The following is an 11,396-nucleotide window of genomic DNA, read 5'->3' as shown; positions in this document are numbered from 1 at the left end:
GGGTATTTTCAATTGTCTTTGCCAACCATTTATATGGTATTCTCTATTATAATAAGAGAATACTAGTGTATATCCATTATATGGATATATCATCTTCATATTATTTGCTACACCACCCTATAGTAGTTTTTGAACCCATCATCTGCAATTCGGGTATTTTCAATTGTCTTTGCCAACCAACTATACGGTATTCTCTCTTATAATAAGAGAATACAAGTATATTTTCATTATATGGATATAATGCCATTTATTTTTCAATATCCATATAATTCATTTAGTTTTGTATGTACAAAACAAGTTTTCTTTATAGTATTGACAAAATCATATGTTTACGCATAACATAAGTTTTGACCAATACGAGGAGGGGCCCGCCAACGACCACCTCCCTATAGTAGTTTTTTACCCCACGCACTACTGCGTGCCTGTTTACAGTACTAGTGCCAGCTATCACTAGGTTTATATATCATGTTTCAGTGATATATGGGTAAATTCTACCATTTATTCTTATGTATATGGCATTTCTATGCCATATTTATACAATCCATTCATATCTTAATGTATATTTATTATATTATACATTATTATGCCTTATAGGTATTATACCTATAAGCCATATCCATACGATTCATTCACTAGTGCCGCCCCTCACTAGGTTTATAATTGTTATATCATTGATATACAATTTATTTCTATATATATGGCATTTATATGCCATATCCATACAATGCATTCACATTTCAATGTATATTTACTTGTTATACATTATTATGCCTTATAGGTATTATACCTATAAGCCATATCCATACGATTCACTTATATAAATATATGTATATTTTTCTATACATAATTTTTTTTTACTTTTGTATGGATTTCTATGCATATCCATAGTTTATATGGATATGCTTGGCGTTCTATATAGTATTGACAAATTCATATGCATAACATAAGTTTTGACCAATACGAGGAGGGGCCCGCCAACGACCACCTCCCTATAGTAGTTTTTTACCCCACGCACTATTGCGTGCCTGTTTACAGTACTAGTGCCAGCTATCACTAGGTTTATATATCGTGTTTCAGTGATATATGGGTAAATTCTACCATTTATTCTTATGTATATGGCATTTCTATGCCATATTTATACAATCCATTCATATCTTAATGTATATTTATTATATTATACATTATTATGCCTTATAGGTATTATACCTATAAGCCATATCCATACGATTCATTCACTAGTGCCGCCCCTCACTAGGTTTATAATTGTTATATCATTGATATACAATTTATTTCTATATATATGGCATTTATATGCCATATCCATACAATGCATTCACATTTCAATGTATATTTACTTGTTATACATTATTATGCCTTATAGGTATTATACCTATAAGCCATATCCATACGATTCACTTATATAAATATATGTATATTTTTCTATACATAATTTTTTTTTACTTTTGTATGGATTTCTATGCATATCCATAGTTTATATGGATATGCTTGGCGTTCTATATAGTATTGACAAATTCATATGCATAACATAAGTTTTGACCAATACGAGGAGGGGCCCGCCAACGACCACCTCCCTATAGTAGTTTTTTACCCCACGCACTATTGCGTGCCTGTTTACAGTACTAGTGCCAGCTATCACTAGGTTTATATATCGTGTTTCAGTGATATATGGGTAAATTCTACCATTTATTCTTATGTATATGGCATTTCTATGCCATATTTATACAATCCATTCATATCTTAATGTATATTTATTATATTATACATTATTATGCCTTATAGGTATTATACCTATAAGCCATATCCATACGATTCATTCACTAGTGCCGCCCCTCACTAGGTTTATAATTGTTATATCATTGATATAACAATTTATTTCTATATATATGGCATTTATATGCCATATCCATACAATGCATTCACATTTCAATGTATATTTACTTGTTATACATTATTATGCCTTATAGGTATTATACCTATAAGCCATATCCATACGATTCACTTATATAAATATATGTATATTTTTCTATACATAATTTTTTTTTTACTTTTGTATGGTTTTCTATGCATATCCATAGTTTATATGGATATGCTTGGCGTTCTATATAGTATTGACAAATTCATATGCATAACATAAGTTTTGACCAATACGAGGAGGGGCCCGCCAACGACCACCTCCCTATAGTAGTTTTTTACCCCACGCACTATTGCGTGCCTGTTTACAGTACTAGTGCCAGCTATCACTAGGTTTATATATCGTGTTTCAGTGATATATGGGTAAATTCTACCATTTATTCTTATGTATATGGCATTTCTATGCCATATTTATACAATCCATTCATATCTTAATGTATATTTATTATATTATACATTATTATGCCTTATAGGTATTATACCTATAAGCCATATCCATACGATTCATTCACTAGTGCCGCCCCTCACTAGGTTTATAATTGTTATATCATTGATATACAATTTATTTCTATATATATGGCATTTATATGCCATATCCATACAATGCATTCACATTTCAATGTATATTTACTTGTTATACATTATTATGCCTTATAGGTATTATACCTATAAGCCATATCCATACGATTCACTTATATAAATATATGTATATTTTTCTATACATAATTTTTTTTTACTTTTGTATGGTTTTCTATGCATATCCATAGTTTATATGGATATGCTTGGCGTTCTATATAGTATTGACAAATTCATATGCATAACATAAGTTTTGACCAATACGAGGAGGGGCCCGCCAACGACCACCTCCCTATAGTAGTTTTTTACCCCACGCACTATTGCGTGCCTGTTTACAGTACTAGTGCCAGCTATCACTAGGTTTATATATCGTGTTTCAGTGATATATGGGTAAATTCTACCATTTATTCTTATGTATATGGCATTTCTATGCCATATTTATACAATCCATTCATATCTTAATGTATATTTATTATATTATACATTATTATGCCTTATAGGTATTATACCTATAAGCCATATCCATACGATTCATTCACTAGTGCCGCCCCTCACTAGGTTTATAATTGTTATATCATTGATATACAATTTATTTCTATATATATGGCATTTATATGCCATATCCATACAATGCATTCACATTTCAATGTATATTTACTTGTTATACATTATTATGCCTTATAGGTATTATACCTATAAGCCATATCCATACGATTCACTTATATAAATATATGTATATTTTTCTATACATAATTTTTTTTTTACTTTTGTATGGATTTCTATGCATATCCATAGTTTATATGGATATGCTTGGCGTTCTATATAGTATTGACAAATTCATATGCATAACATAAGTTTTGACCAATACGAGGAGGGGCCCGCCAACGACCACCTCCCTATAGTAGTTTTTTACCCCACGCACTATTGCGTGCCTGTTTACAGTACTAGTGCCAGCTATCACTAGGTTTATATATCGTGTTTCAGTGATATATGGGTAAATTCTACCATTTATTCTTATGTATATGGCATTTCTATGCCATATTTATACAATCCATTCATATCTTAATGTATATTTATTATATTATACATTATTATGCCTTATAGGTATTATACCTATAAGCCATATCCATACGATTCATTCACTAGTGCCGCCCCTCACTAGGTTTATAATTGTTATATCATTGATATACAATTTATTTCTATATATATGGCATTTATATGCCATATCCATACAATGCATTCACATTTCAATGTATATTTACTTGTTATACATTATTATGCCTTATAGGTATTATACCTATAAGCCATATCCATACGATTCACTTATATAAATATATGTATATTTTTCTATACATAATTTTTTTTTACTTTTGTATGGATTTCTATGCATATCCATAGTTTATATGGATATGCTTGGCGTTCTATATAGTATTGACAAATTCATATGCATAACATAAGTTTTGACCAATACGAGGAGGGGCCCGCCAACGACCACCTCCCTATAGTAGTTTTTTACCCCACGCACTATTGCGTGCATGTTTACAGTACTAGTGCCAGCTATCATTAGGTTTATATATCGTGTTTCAGTGATATATGGGTAAATTCTACCATTTATTCTTATGTATGTATATGGCATTTCTATGCCATATTTATATAATTCATTCATATCTTAATTTATATTTATTATATTATACATTATTATGCCTTATAGGTATTATACCTATAAGCCATATCCATACGATTCATATACTAGTGCAGCCCCTCACTAGGTTTATATATCTCATTTTAATTATATATTGGTAAATTCTATTATTTATTCTTGTGTATATGGCACTTATATGCCGCCATATCTATAAAAATGCATTTATATTTCAATGTATATTTTCTATATTATACATTATTATGCCTTAAAAAGTTATTATACCTACCATAAGGCGATATCCATACGATTCATTTATATAAAAGATATATGTATAATTTTCTATACATAATTTTTTTTTATGAATATATGGGTTTCCTAAGCATATCCATATAATACATTTAGTTTTATATGGATTAGATTGGTCTTCTTTATTGTATTGCCAAACTCATATTGATAAAATAAGTTTTGAACAATAAGAGGATCAGCCGCCAACCAACCAACCACTGCTACCATTGGAGGAACATATACTTACTTTTTATATGTCCTCTTACTTGAATGGTCCTCTCTTTACTTGAAAATTTCATTACCATAGGAATCTATTTATACATGGAATATGATTTCCACTACTTTTTCGCGTCACTAATAATTAATATGACGATACAGACTTGCTACCATAACATAAGTCTTGAACAATAATAGGAGCAGCCGCCAACCAACCACCAACCAACCAACCACTGCTACCATTGATAGTAATTTTATATGTCCTCTTTAGTTGAATTTCAATACCATAGGAATATTTATACATGGAATATGTTTTGCCACTACTTTTTCGCGTCACTAATAATATGACGATACAGTCTTGCTACCATAACATAAGTTTTGAACAATAAGAGGAGCAGACACACCAACCAACCAACCGCGCTGCTACCATTATATATACTTATATTTATATAAGTCCTCTTTACTTGAATGGCCTCTTTACTTGAATTTCAATACCATAGGAATATTTATTTATACATGGAATATGTTTTGCCACTACTTTTTCGCGTCACTAATAATATGACGATATAGACTTGCTACCATAACATAAGTTTTGAACAATAAGAGGAGCAGACACCAACCAACCAACCGCTGCTACCATTGAATGAACCATATATACAAACTTTTATATATGTCCTCTTTACTTGAATTTTAATACCATAGGAATATTTATACATGGAATATGTTTGCCACTTTATCATCGCGTCACTAATAAGATGACGATACATTTTGTTTGTTCAATATTTACTTATATATTGATGTTTCCAATTTAGGTCTTTTATATTTCTTCTTCCCTACCTTACACACCACAAACAAAGTGGCGTGCGATGCTGCAAGCAAGCATAATGATTATGCCCGCTTGCAACATCTTTATTATCGAATCATCAAGCAAAGGATAAGCTTCAGTGGATCGCAGTATGGCAGCTGCTCAACCACTTACAACACCTTGCCTGTTACAAAAGTCGTTTACAATTGATTCTAGGCTTTGTCATTGTATTAAATAATGCTTTTATATGTAACTAGCGCGGCATCAGGTGATCAAAGATCCTCCCAATTTACTATGTTACAAATTACATTGGCATCACATCCATTGTCGTTTATAAAGTAAATTATAAACTTTAAATGGTTTAGAAGCCATACAATGCAAATTGCCCCTTATTTATCATTGCAGTCCAGCACGGATACGACCTTAGAGGCGTTCAGGCATAATCCAACGGACGTAGCGTCATACCACTGTTCGCTCGAACAAGTATTGTGCCATTGGTCCGTACCTGCGGTTCCTCTCGTACTACGCAGGAATGCTGTCGCAACAACGTTTTGTCATTAGTAGGGTAAAACTAACCTGTCTCACGACGGTCTAAACCCAGCTCACGTTCCCTTGCATGGGTGAACAATCCAACGCTTGGTGAATTTTGCTTCACAATGATAGGAAGAGCCGACATCGAAGGATCAAAAAGCGACGTCGCTATGAACGCTTGGCCGCCACAAGCCAGTTATCCCTATGGTAACTTTTCTGACACCTCTTGTTAAAAACTCTTTAAACCAAAAGGATCGATAGGCCGAGCTTTTGCTGTCCCTGTGTGTACTGAACACCGAGATCAAGTCAGCATTTGCCCTTTTGCTCTATGTGTGGTTTCTGTCCGCACTGAGCTGGCCTTGGGACACCTCCGTTATTATTTGAGAGATGTACCGCCCCAGTCAAACTCCCTACCTGGCAATGTCCTTGAATTGGATCATACCTGAGTAATTGGAGTTATACCAAATTTTCAAATCAAAAATACATAAATGCACCGTTTTATTAAAGAATTTGTTTGCGATTATATAACAAACTCGTGATACTTTGATCAAGAAGCTTGCATCAAAACCCAATACCATAAGATATAATAAATATATCCGTATAATGGCTAGGAAATGATACACGTTCCATTTAATCAAGTAAGTAAGGAAACAATAAGAGTAGTGGTATTTCATTGGCGATACCAAACCGAAGTCTAATATCTCCCACTTATTCTACACCTCTTATGTCTCCTTACACTGCCAGATTAGAGTCAAGCTCAAAAGGGTCTTCTTTCCCCGCTAATTATTCCAAGCCCGTTCCCTTGGCTGTGGTTTCGCTAGATAGTAGATAGGGACAGTAGGAATCTCGTTAATCCATTCATGCGCGTCACTAATTAGATGACGAGGCATTTGGCTACCTTAAGAGAGTCATAGTTACTCCCGCCGTTGACCCGCGCTTACTTGAATTTCTTCACTTTGACATTCAGAGCACTGGGCAGAAATCACATTGTGTCAACACCCGCTAGGGCCATCACAATGCTTTGTTTTAATTAGACAGTCGGATTCCCCAAGTCCGTGCCAGTTCTGAATTGATTGTTAATTGATAATCGTTATAATTAATAAGAACTAATTGGTTTAACCCAATTAGTATTCTTAAAAATTTTAGCAAGAAAGTTCCACAATTGGCTACGTAACTAAACTATCCGGGGAACAAGTGACCAACATAAATGCCAGACACTCTATTTACCCAGAACGAGCACATAAACCATGTTATTGTTTCCCAATCAAGCCCGACTATCTCAATCTTCAGAGCCAATCCTTATCCCGAAGTTACGGATCTAATTTGCCGACTTCCCTTACCTACATTATTCTATCGACTAGAGACTCTTCACCTTGGAGACCAGCTGCGGATATTGGTACGGCCTGTTGAGAAGTTTGCGTGTCCCCACCATAAATTTTCAAGGTCCGAGGAGAAAATATCGACACAACAGTATATGTCATGCTCTTCTAGCCCATCTACCATATCTCTCTGCGAAAGACTTCCATGGTAGTACGGCTATAAAACAGAAAAGAAAACTCTTCCGATATCTCTCGACGGCTTCTTTATGGTCGTTCCTGTTGCCAGGATGAGCACGAGGCCCATATTTAATAACAAACGGATACTCAACAGGTTACGGAATTGGAACCGTATTCCCTTTCGTTCAAAATTATTCAAGTATATTAATTAGCTTGATTTATATAATATAATTATATTTGTATGGCATTTGTGTTTTACTTGAAAATTTTCGGCTTTCGCCTTGAACTTAGGACCGACTAACTCGTGATCAACCACTGTTCACACGAAACCCTTCTCCACTTCAGTCCTCCAAGGTCTCATTCGATTATTTGCTACTACCACCAAGATCTGTACCAATGGCAGCTCCATGCAGGCTTACGCCAAACACTTCTACGCATACCATTGTACCTTCCTACTCACTAAAGTTTCAAAATTTATATCACAAGTAATATAAATCATCTACTTTAGCGGTAATGTATAGGTATACAACTTAAGCGCCATCCATTTTAAGGGCTAGTTGCTTCGGCAGGTGAGTTGTTACACACTCCTTAGCGGATTTCGACTTCCATGATCACCGTCCTGCTGTTTTAAGCAACCAACGCCTTTCATGGTATCTGCATGAGTTGTTAATTTGGGCACCGTAACATTACGTTTGGTTCATCCCACAGCGCCAGTTCTGCTTACCAAAAGTGGCCCACTGGGCACATTATATCATAACCTTGAACTTCATATCAAGAAAGTTAAGGTTCTTACCCATTTAAAGTTTGAGAATAGGTTAAGATCGTTTCGACCCTAAGGCCTCTAATCATTCGCTTTACCAGATAAGATTATTTTATATAACATTAAAATGCACCAGCTATCCTGAGGGAAACTTCGGAAGGAACCAGCTACTAGATGGTTCGATTGGTCTTTCGCCCCTATACTCAATTCTGACAATCGATTTGCACGTCAGAACTGTTTCGGTCTTCCATCAGGGTTTCCCCTGACTTCAACCTGATCAAGTATAGTTCACCATCTTTCGGGTCACAGCATATATGCTCAAGGTACGTTCCAGTTAGAGGCATAAATAATATAAATATCATTATACATAACTATATAGAACGCCCCGGGATTGTGTTAATTAGCTATAAATAGTTAAAAAACTAATCCCATTATTAGTCAAGTTAATTACGCTATTAGGTTTATATCCCAATAACTTGCACATATGTTAGACTCCTTGGTCCGTGTTTCAAGACGGGTCCCGAAGGTATCCTGAATCTTTCGCATTGTTAATCATACAAGTGCATATAATAAACACAAAAATCAATGATAATTATGCCATTATATAATTCCGAAAAATTAACGCACTGTATTCATATAAATCTATCAGCACTTTATCAAATTAATAACATTTATTCTGTGTTAAAATGCAAGCAAATTAATTTGAATAAACTATAAGTTATATTTTATGATAAATTTTGTATGCTAATAGATTACAATGTCCTTATATGGAAAAAATGCACACTATTATCATAATATTGTTTAAATATTACAATTTTAATGATGAATTTTCCATAACGGATATTCAGGTTCATCGGGCTTAACCTCTAAGCAGTTTCACGTACTGTTTAACTCTCTATTCAGAGTTCTTTTCAACTTTCCCTCACGGTACTTGTTTACTATCGGTCTCATGGTTATATTTAGTTTTAGATGGAGTTTACCACCCACTTAGTGCTGCACTATCAAGCAACACGACTCTTTGGAAACATCATCTAGTAATCATTAACGTTATACGGGCCTGGCACCCTCTATGGGTAAATGGCCTCATTTAAGAAGGACTTAAATCGTTAATTTCTCATACTAGAATATTGACGCTCCATACACTGCATCTCACATTTGCCATATAGACAAAGTGACTTAGTGCTGAACTGATTTCTTTTCGCTCGCCGCTACTAAGAAAATCCTGGTTAGTTTCTTTTCCTCCCCTAATTAATATGCTTAAATTCAGGGGGTAGTCCCATATGAGTTGAGGTTGTGTATAACTTTTTTTGCAATTAATTCTTTATATATAATGATAAAACATTTTATTAAATTCGTTATATATTTTATATATTTGTATGGCATTTGTTTGTTATAATTGAATACAATTTATTTCTATATATATATTTATATGCCATATCCATACAATGCATTCACATTTCAATGTATATTTACTTGTTATACATTATTATGCCTTATAGGTATTATACCTATAAGCCATATCCATACGATTCACTTATATAAATATATGTATATTTTTTTTCATACATTTTTTTTTACTTTTGTATGGTTTTCTATGCATATCCATAGTTTATATGGATATGCTTGGCGTTCTATATAGTATTGACAAATTCATATGCATAACATAAGTTTTGACCAATACGAGGAGGGGCCCGCCAACGACCACCTCCCTATAGTAGTTTTTTACCCCACGCACTATTGCGTGCCTGTTTACAGTACTAGTGCCAGCTATCACTAGGTTTATATATCGTGTTTCAGTGATATATGGGTAAATTCTACCATTTATTCTTATGTATATGGCATTTCTATGCCATATTTATACAATCCATTCATATCTTAATGTATATTTATTATATTATACATTATTATGCCTTATAGGTATTATACCTATAAGCCATATCCATACGATTCATTCACTAGTGCCGCCCCTCACTAGTTTATAATTGTTATATCATTGATATACAATTTATTTCTATATATATGGCATTTATATGCCATATCCATACAATGCATTCACATTTCAATGTATATTTACTTGTTATACATTATTATGCCTTATAGGTATTATACCTATAAGCCATATCCATACGATTCACTTATATAAATATATGTATATTTTTCTATACATAATTTTTTTTTACTTTTGTATGGTTTTCTATGCATATCCATAGTTTATATGGATATGCTTGGCGTTCTATATAGTATTGACAAATTCATATGCATAACATAAGTTTTGACCAATACGAGGAGGGGCCCGCCAACGACCACCTCCCTATAGTAGTTTTTTACCCCACGCACTATTGCGTGCCTGTTTACAGTACTAGTGCCAGCTATCACTAGGTTTATATATCGTGTTTCAGTGATATATGGGTAAATTCTACCATTTATTCTTATGTATATGGCATTTCTATGCCATATTTATACAATCCATTCATATCTTAATGTATATTTATTATATTATACATTATTATGCCTTATAGGTATTATACCTATAAGCCATATCCATACGATTCATTCACTAGTGCCGCCCCTCACTAGGTTTATAATTGTTATATCATTGATATACAATTTATTTCTATATATATGGCATTTATATGCCATATCCATACAATGCATTCACATTTCAATGTATATTTACTTGTTATACATTATTATGCCTTATAGGTATTATACCTATAAGCCATATCCATACGATTCACTTATATAAATATATGTATATTTTTCTATACATAATTTTTTTTTACTTTTGTATGGATTTCTATGCATATCCATAGTTTATATGGATATGCTTGGCGTTCTATATAGTATTGACAAATTCATATGCATAACATAAGTTTTGACCAATACGAGGAGGGGCCCGCCAACGACCACCTCCCTATAGTAGTTTTTTACCCCACGCACTATTGCGTGCCTGTTTACAGTACTAGTGCCAGCTATCACTAGGTTTATATATCGTGTTTCAGTGATATATGGGTAAATTCTACCATTTATTCTTATGTATATGGCATTTCTATGCCATATTTATACAATCCATTCATATCTTAATGTATATTTATTATATTATACATTATTATGCCTTATAGGTATTATACCTATAAGCCATATCCATACGAT

At 33.4% G+C, this 11,396-nt stretch overlaps 1 non-coding gene across 1 annotated transcript; it reads right to left on the bottom strand.

The window, feature by feature from the left end:
* Window positions 1-5,566: 5,566 nt before the first annotated feature.
* LOC119558852 lies at window positions 5,567-9,537 on the bottom strand. Its single transcript, XR_005220475.1, has one exon. It is a non-coding gene; the product is annotated as a large subunit ribosomal RNA (ribosomal RNA).
* Between the last annotated feature and the right edge of the window lie 1,859 nt (window positions 9,538-11,396).

This window comes from Drosophila subpulchrella, unplaced genomic scaffold (genome assembly GCF_014743375.2).
Source record: "Drosophila subpulchrella strain 33 F10 #4 breed RU33 unplaced genomic scaffold, RU_Dsub_v1.1 Primary Assembly Seq144, whole genome shotgun sequence".
Lineage (NCBI taxonomy): Eukaryota > Metazoa > Arthropoda > Insecta > Diptera > Drosophilidae > Drosophila > Drosophila subpulchrella.
The sequence above is the reverse complement of the archived record's forward strand: the minus strand, read 5'-3'. Positions and strand labels throughout refer to the sequence as shown.